General features: G+C 51.4%; 1 protein-coding gene across 3 annotated transcripts in view; it reads right to left on the reverse strand.

Moving 5' to 3' along the window:
- GABPA (GA binding protein transcription factor subunit alpha) overlaps positions 1 to 15546 on the reverse strand; it is a 332634-nt gene that overhangs the window by 265439 nt on the left and 51649 nt on the right. The window lies entirely within an intron of this gene.

Below are 15546 nucleotides of genomic sequence, written 5' to 3' on the forward strand. Positions count from 1 at the left end.
TATGACAACATATCCATGTACAGTATGCAGTTAATAAAAATGAAAGCTGAACAACCTTTCTTACAGCAGTTGGCTAATGTTTAATGCTTATAATGCATAAGTAGGATGTTGCACTTTCCACTAAATGGAAAGAAAAGCGATAAAAACACAACCTGAGAAAGCATAGGTAAATCAGAAACTAGCACATAATTTGTATCAGTAATCATTTATCTCTGGTTATTTTTTTAATGCATCTCCTGAGAAGAATCACGTCCACATAAGCTGTGCCGCAATGACAGGAACAGTTGACTGGGGACTATTATGTTGTGCAGCTATGGCTAAAGGAGTGTTATGGCATTCAGGGGTTGTAGCTTCTCCGATGTTACTGTTTGATATGATTGCAACATAGTCGCCTGTCCAGCGGAGTTTGCCATAGCTTCCAATTTCTTAGAATGTTTCACTAAATTGAATGACTGCTCTGGAATGTATATTCATTTATCAAAAATGGAGTGGTTAGCCCTAATAATCCAACTGCATCTGGGCGAAAGAAACCGATACAAAGGTAATGCAGTGGAATGGATAAAGTAAACTTTTTTCAAAAAACTAAGTGGAAACTTTAGTTAATCCACTAAAAGCGACCAATTATTCTATTGAAAGAACACACTCACATCGAATTATGGATCCGATCTAAATCATCGTACATCCAATTCTTTATATAGATTTTTTCTCTTATTATTTCAACATATACAGACTTCACATTTATATACAATAACATACACAAATATATATATATATATACACATCTACACATCACACAACTGTACAATTCTATCTCAAAGGACAACACAGAATCCTTGTAGCCAGAATGCTAATGGTGCAGTGAAAAAAATATATATATACACAATTCGCAGTTCACTTTAAAGATAGCCCTTTTGTGGACACCTTTAGGGCATATGCCATTCTACCTTAGTCAACTAAAAACCGGTGTTGCCACAATTTTTTATGTGCAATAAATTCAAATAACAAAGGGCTTCTTTTTTATATATGGTCGAAGCGTTTTCAGACCAGTTACTTTGGGCCTCATCAGGACTGTAGGCCAAAAGGAAACCTTGCCAAACCAATATAAATCTCGGGACTTGGTCTCGTGACCTCAGGTCTCAATATGACTGGTCTCACAGAGCTGGGGGATGCAGCGATTCCCCGTATATGTGGGTGGAAAAGGCACGCCGAGCCGGGGAACACAGCAACCAGCTCCTGCCGAGTGTGTCCCTCGATAAAATCTTGTAAGCACGAGATCCCTTTCTCCTTCTAAGAAACTCTTGTCGTGCCAATAATTCAGGACACCACGAAGCATGGAGTACTATCTTGCTTGATAATACTCCATGCTTCGTGGCGTCCTGAATTATCGGCACAACGAGAGAAAGGAGAAATGGATCTCTTCCTATTGAGACCGGAGCTCACAAGACAAGTTCCGAGATTTATAGGCGTTGTAGAATGTTTTAAATGGTACCTATCTTTTACCTTGTTTAAAGACCATGGTCTAAATAAACGTAATTTTGACTGACTGAGTTAGAAATCAGGAATGGCGTTACATTCTGCAGCAGCTGAAGATGATTAACAACTCTGCCAGTGCCTCCAGAAATACAGTACTTGGTAGTCCAATCTGGACTTCACTATAGCAATTTCGACCAGAATATAAAGAGTAGAAGGGATGATCAGTAAAATTAAATCTTTATAGTTTGCAACTGTAAAAAATTATGGATGTGCAACTCTGGTTGAAGGTGCTTGTAGGGAAAAAGCATGACTGATGTAGACTCCAAAATTGCACACTACGTTAGGAGGAGGTGGGGAAGGACTGTCTCCGCCTACCAGGAAACTTCCCAACTAGATTAAGGGCAAAGAACAAGATAGATTTCCATTTTAGATGGATTTAGGAGCAGGTATCTATCATAGAACTGCCAACAGCACATCATTCAGCAGGGGAATCAGATTGAAAGTGAGCCAGTTGAGAATTTAATCTAGTAAGAGCAAAATAATTATGCATCATCCACACAAAGGCAAATATTAACTCCGGATGCATTAAAAGAATGGAGAAAGTGACCTCGGCTCCGACTGATAACTAGACATTGAGGCTTGCTGAGAACTGTTGGTAATAAAGGATTTGGGGCCAGATGTGGGACCATTGGATTTAGCGCCTCGCAATTTGAGGCAAATTGCGAGTCGCAAATTGCGAGGTGCTAATCCAATGTACAACAGTGTCAGAGACTGTTAGCGAATTCCAATGGGATCGCAAAATGCAAGGCTCATTAATCAGGCTCGTCATGAGCATGGGAGGGATTAAAGGAAAACAGGATACCTTTAAAAAGAAAAAATGGGGGGCGTGGCCAAGATGGCGGGGTGAGCGGACGCTTCCTCCCGTAGCTCCTCCGGCCCGGCTCAGCTCGAGCCCAGATTCCTGCGCCTCTCTCCCCCCGCGGCTGCACTGCGGGAGAGAGAACTGTGCCGGAGTTCCTGGGGCACATTTTGGTGCCACTTTGACTTCTGGAGCCCCGGGGGAAGTTCCCGAAAAGTTTATTCGGAGATCGCTCCGAGGACTAGAGCCCGGGTTGCCCTGAGGAGAGGAGCCTGGAGGCGGAGCGTAGTGCGGCGCTGTCCGCGCGCCTTGGCTGGCCCGAGTGCTGAAAAGCGGAACGCCGGAGATCCTGAAGGAGCGGACTAGAAGGACTCCGCGGAGCGAGGTGGCTTCCTGGCGGTGCCCTGGTGGCAAGCACCATTGCTGGGCGACGGACTTTAGCCCTGTACCGGCGATCCCCCCACTGCCCGGGGTCTCGAGGGGCGACGCCTTGCGAACTCCGCGCCCGGAGGCGCTGGATGGCGGAGTTCGAGCAGTGCCCGAGCCGGACAATCGACTGGTGATGGGGGGAGGCACCGGTTTCGCACTTTCCGGACCCGTTATCATTTGAGAGTTGCCCACAGACTTGCTGGCCCGGGCTGCCTTCTTGGGTCCCACCCTCCCGCCATCTTGTCTTTGTGTGGCTGAGCCCGGTGGCCCCTGCCCGCGCCCTTCTCACACGGGAGCCTCGACTCGTTCTGGCGCTAGCTCATCTACTGCCTTCCCTGGGAACACGAGACGGGAGGCCTACTCTTCGGACATTGCTGCCTGCCCTGCTGGCCCGAGGGCCGTCTTGCCCATGCCCAGACCGCCATTTTGTCGCCTGTGACGCACTATCCTTGTCCTCGGCGAAGGCCTCACATCTGGTGCCCGCGAGCGGTGGCGCTCGCCTACAGCAACTAATCCTGGGCTTTGCCGGGCCCCAAGATGACTGGAAGACGTGGCGCGGCACGGGGTGATCGCACCTTGCCGGAAATGCTCGGCAGGTCCCAGCAACTACGCGACAGGACGCAGCCGTCCCCGGGGGCCTCCCGGGCATCAACGGACGCAACTGCGGGCGAGCCGCCGGTCACGCGGTCCTTCATGGAGGACTTATTCACCTCCCTCAAGGAGGAATTTCAAACTCTTAAGACCGAAGTGGCTGGAGAGGTCCGGGAGGTGCGCAGGGAAGTCGAGGGCCTGGGCGAACGGGTCGATACTGTGGAGACGGCGGCTCAACGCCGCGATGAGGAGATAACCCATCTCCAACAGGACGTCCTCCGCCTCCGGGAGCAATGTGTCGAGCTCCAGGCCCATTCGGAGGACCTCGAGAACAGGTCCAGGAGGAACAACATCCGGGTCCGGGGTGTTCCATCCGCCGATGAAGGTACGGACCTAGTGGCTTATCTGCAGGACCTGTTCCGTGACATCTTGGAGGAGGGAGCGGATTTCCCCATCCGCATCGACAGGGCACACAGGGTGGGCCGCCAGCGCCAGTCATCAGCACCCCCGCCTGATATCCTGGCATTCTTGCCGGATTTCCCTCTAAAGGAGCGCATCATGACTGAGGCCCGTAGGAAGCAACCATTGACCTTCCGCGAAAGACCTGTGGCGCTCTATCAGGACCTGTCGGCCATCACACTGCAAAAGCGCAGGTCTTTCCGCATCGCTACGGACTTTCTGCGAGAGCACGAGACAGTCTACTCCTGGGGTCACCCCTTCCGTCTTATCTTTCGATGGAATGGGGTACTGCATCAGCTGCGCTCCTTACAAGATGTTTGCGGGGTGCTGGGTCTTACTGCTACGGAGGAGGACGGGGCTACACCCGCATGGAGGCGCCCCGAGCGGCGGGGCCGACGGAGGTCGAGAAGGCGCCCATCGTCAGCGCCAGTGAGTCGCCCGGACTCGCCCACCATCAGGGCTGACATGGCAGAGGCCCTGAGGACTGCGGCCAGGAACTTGCCTGAATCTACTGGTGTGGCCTTGACGGCCTAATTTTTCTCCGGGGGGAGAGGCTCTTAGCTTTTACGATGCTGGGCTGGGGGTTGGGGGGGCGGGGGGGTGGTGTGTGGCTGGACGTCCACTTGACTGTTTTCTGCAGACTCGCCCATTTGGGCTAGACTGAGACTATGGGGTGTTGTTTTTTTGCTTTTTGTTTTGGCCGGTTGCCATCAATGGTTTTTGGGGGGGTTTCATTGTTGGTTTGTTGTGGGGGGGGTCCCGTCCGAAGCTGTCCGAACGAGTACGATGCCGCCTCTGGCCTTCCCTGCGCCCCTCCGCTGATCCCCCGCCTGCTGCATAGCGCGCTGTTTCCCTGGAGGCGATGCCACCCCTGAAAGTAGTGACCCTTAATGTCAAGGGTCTGAATAACCCCGTAAAGCGTAGGGCGATCCTCTCCCTATTGGAGGGGTCGCAGGCGGATATTTGCCTCCTGCAGGAGACCCATTTACTCTCCAGAGATTGCCATAGGTTGCGCTCTGCCAAGTTCCCCACTCAACTTTTTTCCTCTGCTGCGACTAAGACCGCTGGGGTGGCCATTCTTTTAGCCAGCTCCTTTAGGGGGGAGGTGCTGTATAAACATGCCGAGCAGAAGGGGAGGCTCTTAGTGTATCGCATGCGCTTAGGAGGTGTTACCTTTACGGTTGGTTCGGTTTACAGCCCAAACGATCACCAGGATCGTTTCCTGGACTCGGTGTTGGTGGACGTTGCTGCCTCGCCCGATCGCCATGTCATCCTGGGGGGAGACCTGAATATGGTCTTCGACTCCACTCTGGATAGGTCTGCCCAGCGTTTTCCGCAGACAGGGGAGCTTTCTAGAGCGGTGCGGGACCAGATTGCAGAGATGGACCTGCATGACCTCTGGCGCACCATGCATCCCACCGATAGGGACTACTCCTACTTTTCCCACGCACACCGCACTTATTCGCGGTTGGATTATCTTTTGGTGAGCGGCCCACTTCGCTCGGCCGCCACGGCGGCGGACATCGGGGTCTTGTCTCTGTCCGATCATGCGCCGGTCTCCGGAGTTTTTGCGTGGCCGGCGCCCCCCCCCTCGAGAGGGATGTGGCGGCTTCGGGACACGCTTCTCCATAAGAAATCGGTGGTGAAGCGAGTGGAGGAGGTCATCCAGGACTACCTGACCCACAATAACAACTCTGACACGTCCCTGGCTACACAGTGGGAGGCTTTGAAAACAGTCGTCAGGGGAGAGTTTATCTCCATTTCCTCGGCTGAAAATAAGGAACGCCAGCGCAAGAGGGAAGAACTGACGGCGCAGGTTAGGGAGCTTGAGCAGGTCCACCGCCGGACGGGGGCACCTCGGGTCTGGAAGCAACTGAAGGCGGCACGAAAACTCCTCTCTGCGTTGGATCTAGATCGAGCGGAGTACGCAGCGCTGCGCCTGAAACATGCCTTTTACACCGGCGGAGACAGGTGCGGTAAGCTCCTGGCCCATAGGCTTAGGGTTGCGCAGCAACGCAATGTGGTGAAGGAGCTGGTGGGAGTGGATGGGATCCCGGTTTCCGGTGACGCGGAGGTGGCAGATACCTTTCGATCCTTTTACGAGTCACTGTACGCTTCAGAATCTTCCCCACCGGGAGAGGCTGAGGCCTATCTGGAATCCGTGACCCTTCCGGTCTTGGACCCCTCCCAGGCGGACCACCTAGAGAGGGACATTCACGTGGAGGAGGTCATCTCCGCGATCGCACGGCTGAAGCATGGCAAAGCCCCGGGCCCGGATGGCTACACGGCCTTGTTCTACAAGACCTTCTGTCCCACTGTCGCTCCTCTCCTGGCTCGCTTGTTCAACTCCTTCTCCGAACCGGGCGCCATCCCACCGGACCTCCTCTCGGCGACTGTGTCGGTTATCCCCAAGCCGGGGAAGGACCGGACCTTGTGCGGCTCGTACCGGCCCATTTCGCTCCTAAATGTGGACCTCAAGCTTTACACCGGAATCTTGGCGGCCAGACTGGGTCTACACTTACCAGGTTTGGTGGAGGCAGATCAGGCCGGTTTTGTACCCGGTAGGCAGACGGTCGACAACACGAAGAGAGTGACGCACGTCCTGGAAAAGGCCTCACGCGTCCCGGGGGAGCGGATGCTGCTATCGGTCGACGCGGAGAAGGCCTTTGATAGGGTTCATTGGCCATACCTCGAGCTGGTCCTTGGGAAACTAGGGATCGGCGAGAAGTTCCGCACTATGGTCTTTAACTGCTATAGGAGACCGTCGGCGTCAGTGCGTGTCAATGGACACAGCTCCAGCAGCTTCACCATTGAGCGCGGCACGAGACAGGGTTGCCCTCTCTCGCCGCTCCTCTTCGCCCTTTATATGGAGCCGTTTGCGCAGAGGATCCGCGACAACCCGGACGCTATTGGGGTGAAGATGGGGCAATACACACACACTGTCAGCCTATACGCGGACGATGTCTTGTTGACCCTAGATGACCCCAGGCGGTCGCTCCCTGCCTGTGTCCAGGAGCTGAACGCTTTTGCCCGCGTTGCGGGCTTTAAAATGAACATGACTAAGTCGGCTGCACTGGATGTGTCGCTCTCTGCCGACACCAGACGGGACCTTCAAAGTCTCTTCCCTTTGCAGTGGTCCTCCTCCACGGTGCCTTACTTGGGCATTTTGCTTGCTCCCACCCTGCCTGCCATGGTCGCGGCTAACTATTCCTCTCTAGGCAAAAAGATAAAGGAGGAACTCGGCCGATGGAACAAGGGCCTACTCTCGTGGCTGGGCCGTATTGCGGCGGTGAAAATGACGATACTGCCCCAGATCCTGTATCTTTTCCGCGCTCTACCTCTTCAGCCCCCCGTGGGCTGGATACGGCAGGCGCAGGCAGACATCTCCCGCTTTGTGTGGCAAGGCCGTAAGCCTCGGATGAAGCGGGTCCTCTCCATGCTTGCCCCGGAGGCGGGAGGTCTCGGGGTCCCGGACCTCCGGAAGTACTTTCAGGCGGCGCAGCTCCGGTACCTGGTGGAGTGGAGCCGGTGGGAATCGGACAAACACTGGCTCTTTCAAGACCAGGCAGTTGCGGGCCGCACCCTCCAGGAGGTCCCGTTCCTACGGCGCGTTCACCGCCCGCCTAATCTCTACACCTCCTTTATCACCCGGGTCCCGCTAAGAGTGTGGGACGCGGTGTGTGAGCTACGGGAGCTCACCACTTTTCCGTCGCCGTTCTCTCCCATTGCTGACAACCCGGACTTCACTCCGGGCCTGGAGCCGGGGGCCTTTTCCCACTGGGTGAGTGCGGGATGTAGAGCGCTTTTCCAGATCTACGGGCCGGAGGGCGTGCTCCCCTTCCAGCAGCTCCGACAGGAGTTTGGCCTGACGGAGGGGGACAGACTGCGTTACATGCAAGTCCGCCACTGGGCTCTTCAACCCTCAGTGCGTGACGTCGCCGCCCGTACGATTACGCCCTATGAGCGATGGTTGGTGACCCGGGCCTCGGATGCCAAACTCATCACTGATTTGTATAAATTTCTCCAACCCCCGCCGTTTCACTACCATAACCCGGGGAGGGAGCGCTGGCACAGGGAACTGGGCAGGACCCTGAGCCACAAGGAATGGGACAAGATTGCGTATCGGGCGAGGCACTCTGCGTACCACACTGGGCTGACGGAAACCTTCACTAAAGTGTCCACCTATTGGTACTACACCCCGGAGCGGCTCTACGAGATGCGCAAACTAGGCGATAAGGGTTGTTGGCGCGGCTGCGGACAGGAGGGCACCCTCACGCACATTCTCTGGGAGTGCCCGGTGCTGTCGGCCTACTGGAAGGAAGTCTTAGATGAGGTGGATAGGCATTTTGAGATTGAGCTCCCGCGCTTCCCCGCGTATGTCTTGCTTGGCCTCCCCAATGACTTGATGTACCCGCTGAAATCCCGCAGGGGCAGGCAGATTGCGATTGCGCTAGGCTCAGCCGTTCAGAACATACTTGTCCTTTGGCGCACCCCCACTGCCCCCTCTATCACTGGTTGGTTGCATAGGCTCTGGCAGGTACTGGGTATGGAGAAGATATCGCTAACGGTGGCTGGGAATGTTGACCAGTTTGAGGAGCTCTGGCATCCCTTTTTGGCACTGCTGTCCACGGAATTTCGCGAGCTAACGTGCCCACGGTACTTGCGCCTCCTTAGGCTGACACCGCCGGCGCCAGCGGCGGAGTGATTGTGCGGATTGGGGACCGGGGGCTGGGGGTGGGAAGTGGGGTTATATGCTTCTAATGCTGCTTTTCGGACGGGGATGTTGGGGTGTTGTTTTCTTTTCTTTCCTCCTTGCTTTTCTTTCTTCTCCTTTTCTGGGGTCGAGGGGCTGGTGGTATGGTATGCTTCTCTTTTGCTGTGTCGCAGAGTGCTATTCTGGCTTGGCCTTGCCTAGGGAGTGGGGGCCTACGGGGGGTTGTTTACAGTGCCTTACTGCCTTATGTTCTTTGCCTTGTTGCCCTCTGGGGCACCCTGCCTCCCTCTTCTTCTTCTGACTCGCTGCAACGTTTTGCTTCTTGTATTGTATGTTTGCCTGACCTCCTGCTCCCCTCCCCGTGTTTTTTATGCCTTAATAAAATACTTTAAACCTAAAAAGAAAAAATGAAACGTTTTTGTTTCATTTTTTAAGGGCAGGCAGTGGTCCCTGGGACAACTGGCTGCCCTTAAAAATATTTTCCCCTGTGTTCACAAAAAAGAACGGACCCGATTACCATCCTCTTGAAGAGGGTTGCAATTTGCGAGAGTTTTACGACTGCAATTGCAGTCACAGGACATTTGTACATAGGGTTGCGCTCGCTATTAGGAAGGGAACGCCCCTTCCTAATAGCGAGTCGCAGAACCCAATTTTGCGAATCGCAATAAATTGCGACTCGCAATATAAGGTTTGTGCATACCCCAACCCCGTTTGTGCATGCAAAAATGGTTGTACATCTAGCCCTTGATCCACTGGAGTACGATGTCTTTAAAACTGGCCTTGTCCAGAGTGCAACTCAAAATGTGGAGGTAAATCGTATCAAATGCTGGAGACAAATCCAACCGTGTCAGAAGACTAACTTGTCTTCCATCCACTAACATCCTCATATCGTCAAGAACAGAGAGGACTCCTAATTCATAATAAGAACCTGCCCAGAAATCTGCAAGGATATAGTCTAGTAAAGAGTTTGCAAATAACCCTCAACTAGGTTTTCCAAAGGTTTTCCCAAGTATGAGAGAAAAGAGTTTCAGAAATAAATGAATAGATCATTGGGGTTGAATGAAGGCTTTTTTAGTGAGCTTAACTGCATCTGCTCTGTAGGATCCAAGCAGCTCTGTGCATCAGTTCCAGTTATTCACAAGCTGTCTTACTATTGCTTAACCACACACGGAGTACCCCTCCCCCACTGGTATGACCTTCTTGACTAATCTACCTCTCGTTACCTACCTTATAGAGCAGCAATATTCTTCACTATAGTCAGACACCTGCTTTGACTCCTGATGCCAGATCCAGCAGCCTTTAACAGTAGACAGGGTGAGACATCCTAGAACTCTCAATACTTTCTGTAAATGTCAACACATTGTTACACTGTATAAAGAGTAAAAACTTTGCCCTATCTTAAAATGAAATCACAACAAATTTTCATTGCTACAAAAGACGCATCTCATCTCCACAGTATTGGTTAAACTGATGAAAGATTCTATTGGGAAAGTAATACAATGTCACAAGCCCGCGCAACGTCCAGCTCCTCAGGCGGTAGAGCTATTTTGTTTAATTGATCTATCACAAAAAGTGTTTCTAAGGACACAACTCTGATTACAAATTCCATTCAGGTTCATTAAGGAACAGAGCCTCAACTGTGCTGGCCTCTTCAACACAAGTGGTAAGAAAAGTTATGGACAGAGACTGGAGCATGACAACAGACACCATATTGGACAGCTCAGGTAAACTAGACGCATGAGAAATGCAAAACAAGAGATGCTTAGAGGCTCTATGCACAACCACATTTCAATGGACAAGTGGAGGCTGACCCACACCTCTCGTGCCTAAATACCACTGGTACACAGATAAATAATTCTGACCTCTCGCTCTGTACTACCAGACCTGTGTGTCAGGGTGCTATATAATTAGGATGAATATTTCTGACCACACCTTGATACTATTACAGCTGGACGCGGGAGAGGTGATTCCCCACTGAAGAGGTGGTGCATGAATACAACTAACTCTAGAAAAATAAACATTTGCAAACATAAGAACATACCAGAAGAACACAAAAAGCACTGTGACAGGTAGTATGCGCAGCAGGTAATTCCCATCTCATTTAAGACCTTCACAAGTGCTACCTCCTGAAACTAAAAGTCCCAATGAACGTGAGGTAAGATCTAAAAGCCCTATTCACCTCCTAATCAGAATATGCCCTCTATCGCCTCAAATGGAGGCATTCAGAACACGGTGAGAAAGTGGAAAAACCTATGACTGTACAGCTGTGATAAAGAAAATGGTCAATGATGGCCCTGGCAAAAGGTACTGATCATGGTACTTTGCTAATGCACCGTCCTATTGGCATGACTAAGGACACTTTCACTTACTTTTAAAAACTTTACTACTTATTCTCTACATCTGATTTGTTTACCTGCTCTAGGTAACAGAGAAGAGTCTCCTTCTCACTACTAACTGTGCATGCCAACAATTTCTGGAAGTTCGCATCATGGACTTACTTAATGGACGAAATGTATATGGCCTCTAGAAAGCCAATCTGATGGGATGGCTTCCAAACTCAATTGCATAAAATAGATGGTCCCAGGTTATTATCTTTACTCTACAGGGTCTTTAAAGATGCTGGGTGAAACGACTCTTAACTTGGACTTTGATAGAGCAACCATCTCCCTCATCCCCAAGCCCAGCAAGAACCTACAAATGCTCCAGTTATTGGTAAGTCACCTTTATTAATACAGACATCAGAATTTTGGCTACAGTCCTAGTCAAAAGACTTCACAAGGACATACTTCTAAAAATGGTAGATGTGTAAGAAACAACATGAGTAAGAAATGGTGTCTGTTATTGTACTGAAAATGCATTTATTCAGACCTTACTACCCCTGACGAGGCGTCAATGAGTTTTCTCCACGTGTAGCACGCTACTCCGGAACCCATAAAGGATTAGTGGTGAATTAGTATAGTGAAATATGAAAGTAATTTTAGTGGTAGATATGCAAGTCAGTTATTTGGAATGAGTAGAATAGTGGAGGGATAGAGGGAAAAACATTTGCATTTATTTATTGCTTGCTACCCCAGAAGGGGTGTTCAAGTTCTTTTTCGGCGAGTAGCACGCTCCTCTGGAACTCATAAGGATTAGTGGTGAAATAGCATAGTGCAATATTAAAGTATTTGAGTGGCGGATATGTTAGTCAGCTATTTGGACTGAGATGGATAGTGGAGGGATAGAAGATAGACAAGCACTGGCGTTGCCAATAGGTCTCGCAGTAGGAAAGTTGGAGCTATTACAATTGCAAATAGCAATGCCTTTTATTTTTGTTTTCATTTTAAAAACATAAAGGGCTTTGTCATTTACAAAACCAATAGCTCCAACTTTCCTACTGCGAGACCTATTGTGCACTGCACAGTGTGGGTGAAAGTGGCACTGCGTGGGTGTGAGTGCCTTTGAGTGAGTGGCGTTGCGTGGGTGAGTGGCGTTGCGTGTGTGATTGTTGTTGAGTGGGTGAGTGGCGTTGCGTGGGTGAGTGGCGTTGCGTGGGTGAGTGGCGTTGCGTGGGTGAGTGGCGTTGGTGCGTTGCGTGTGTGAGTGGCGTTGCGTGTGTGAGTGGCATTGCATGGGTGAGTGGCATTGCATGGGTGAGGGTGGCGTTGCGTGTGTGAGAGTGGGCTTGCGTGGGTGTGAGTGGCGTTGTGTGTCTGAAAGTGGTGCTGTGTGGGTAAAAGTGGCACTGCGTGGGTGTGAGTGTATTTGCGTGAGTGAGTGGCGTTGCGTGGGTGAGTGGCGTTGCGTGGGTGAGTGGCGTTGCGTGGGTGAGTGAGGTTGCGTGGGTGAGTGAGGTTGCGTGGGTGAGTGGCGTTGCGTGGGTGAGTGGCGTTGCGTGGGTGAGTGGCGTTGCGTGGGTGAGTGGCGTTGCGTGCGTGAGTGGCGTTGCGTGGGTGAGTGGCGTTGCGTGGGTGAGTGGCGTTGCGTGGGTGAGTGGCGTTGCGTGGGTGAGTGGCGTTGCGTGGGTGAGTGGCGTTGCGTGGGTGAGTGGCGTTGCGTGGGTGAGTGGCGTTGCGTGGGTGAGTGGCGTTGCGTGGGTGAGTGGCGTTGCGTGGGTGAGTGGCGTTGCGTGGGTGAGTGGCGTTGCGTGGGTGAGTGGCGTTGCGTGTCTGAGTGGCGTTGCGTGTCTGAGTGGCGTTGCGTGTCTGAGTGGCGTTGCGTGTCTGAGTGGCGTTGCATGTGTGAGTGGCGTTGCATGTGTGAGTGGCGTTGCATGTGTGAGTGGCGTTGCATGTGTGAGTGGGTGGCGTTGCGTGTCTGAGTGGCGTTGCATGTGTGAGTGGCGTTGCATGTGTGAGTGGCGTTGCATGTGTGAGTGGCGTTGCATGTGTGAGTGGCGTTGCATGTGTGAGTGGCGTTGCATGTGTGAGTGGCGTTGCGTGGATGAGTGGCGTTGCGTGGGTGCGTGGCGTTGCATGTGTGTGTGGCGTTGCATGTGTGGCGTTGCATGTGTGTGTGGCGTTGCATGTGTGAGTGGCGTTGCATGTGTGAGTGGCGTTGCATGTGTGAGTGGCGCTGCATGTGTGAGTGGCGCTGCATGTGTGAGTGGCGCTGCGTGGATGAGTGGCGTTGCGTGGGTGAGTGGCGTTGCGTGTGTGAGTGGCGTTGCGTGGGTGAGTGGCGTTGCGTGGGTGAGTGGCGTTGCGTGGGTGAGTGGCGTTGCGTGGGTGAGTGGCGTTGCGTGGGTGAGTGGCGTTGCGTGTGTGAGTGGCGTTGCGTGGGTGAGTGGCGTTGCATATGTGAGTGGCGTTGCATGTGTGAGTGGCGTTGCACGTGTTAGTGGCGTTGCATGTGTGAGTGGCGTTGCGTGTGTGAGTGGCATTGCGTGTGTGAGTGGCATTGCGTGTGTGAGTGGCATTGCGTGTGTGAGAGTGGGCTTGCGTGTGTGAGAGTGGGCTTGCGTGTGTGAGAGTGGGCTTGCGTGTGTGAGAGTGGGCTTGCGTGTGTGTGAGTGGCGTTGCGTGTGTGAGTGGCGTTGCGTGTGTGAGTGGCGTTGCGTGTGTGAGTGGCGTTGCGTGTGTGAGTGGCGTTGCGTGTGTGAGTGGCGTTGCGTGTGTGAGTGGCGTTGCGTGTGTGAGTGGCGTTGCGTGTGTGAGTGGCGTTGCGTGTGCTGCCTTCATTGAAAGGGATAATCTAACTCCTGAAATGTTCTTGATTATATAACCCAAGATCAAACAAAAACTAATTAACTATTGGAAGAAAAGCACGAGACCTTTAAAAAACACTTTCCTCCTTCACTAAAACATGAAGGTATACACCAAATTCAATAAACTGGGTTCTAGAATATTAATTTAATGTAAATATAACTGGTGTGGCTCTGATTTTATACTTTGCTTATACTTTTTTGTTAAACAACTGTGTAAACTAAGTGTTCTGGCATCTAGATGCGACGGATCACACTGTAGAAAACCTCAAATCCAAAACCGTGGCATAATGTAAAGAACAGGAATTATTACCACGATAGCCCATTTTATTGGCTTTATAGCTAAAACAAGCAACTGTAAGATCAGTCAAAGCTAAAAACACATTGGGATTTTGACGAGAACAAAACATTAAGTGCCTACATTTTGAAAATCACTGGGATTGTTCTCGCTATACTAATGTTTAAGAGGAAAAAAGGTCAATGAAACTCAACTGCGTGTACCAGAGATGAGGAAGAAGAACTGTTAAACTAAAGTCATGTAAATAATTACAAGGAAGGACGGGTGAGAGACGCACGGAGAGCAGCAGCCTTTGATGTGCTGGCCGGCCGACAAGTGAATAATTAGGGGAGGAGAAATGCTGGCATGAGGCCGAGCGCACGCTGGGGTTTTAGGAAAAAACAGAGGAGGTGGTCTTAGGATACGTGAAAGGAGAGACTGAGGTGGAGTGGACTGGAGGGGAAGGAGACCTGGCCCGGAAGTTGCTTAAAGAAGAGACACGTGAACACTATAAAAGGCCTAGTTATTTATTATAGATTTTACATTTTAAAATATTAAAATCAAACATAAGAGAGGTTTTTGAACAGCGCACACCCCGAACTCACACATTCAAAGGTTCTGTCATATGTGATGTACACAAAGGCGGCTTGGTGAAAAAGATTTTGCCCAGGATCACACACATTAGTGAAGCAGGGATGCCGGGATTAATCTTAGACGTTTCAAATTCACGCTGCATTTCAGCCATCTTTCATTTATAACGTGGTTTCACTTCAATAAAAGACCATAAACAATGAAGAAAACGTTGTTATAATAATAATCTACAACTTAAATTAAACACATTACTGAAGCTTCCTAACAGTTTGTGCCGATCAAAGATGATTTTCTTTGGAAGAGTGAGGTGTATGGAAGCCGATGGGCAATGAAAGTCGGTGTGCTTACTGCCCTGGTGCGGGTGCAGCATGCAGTATTGTTGTAGGGCTCCACATCATATATAACACCACACACCCTGAAAATGGCGAGGAGGGGGGGCAAGGGAGGTGGTGAACTCAGACAACGGGAGGGGGCGGGAGCAAAGTTAACTTGGACAATGGTGGCGCACAGAGAAGACCTTGAAACGCAAGCAGGAGGACGGGACGGGCTGAACAAGAAGTAAAAGCAAACTTCCAGATTAATACTTTCTTCCCCCAACACGTGTCCCTATCAAAACGAATGTAACCCACTTACTCGGGATACATCCTCATCCATGGACGTCCACAGAAACTGAACAGATCGCACAAGAATGAGATTCCAAAGGCAGGGGAGAGGGGCTGCCCCAGGACCAGGGGAGCCTAAGATAGCAGGGGGAAGGAGAGCGAGCTGTGAGGAGAGGGTAGAACGAAACCAAATTAAACAGACAAGCGGAAAACGAAAGCCGTGCAAAACTAGATGGGCCGGCCAGCAGTGAAAAAGTAATGTTTCGGGAGAGCCTGGTGCGGGAATGCGAGCGAGGGGAGGCAGGCAGATTACGAGGGAAGCCGGATGGGGGCGGGAAAGCCTGGTGGGAGGCGTGAACGCCGGATGGG

This window comes from Lissotriton vulgaris, chromosome 8 (assembly GCF_964263255.1).
Source record: "Lissotriton vulgaris chromosome 8, aLisVul1.2, whole genome shotgun sequence".
NCBI classification, from domain to species: domain Eukaryota; kingdom Metazoa; phylum Chordata; class Amphibia; order Caudata; family Salamandridae; genus Lissotriton; species Lissotriton vulgaris.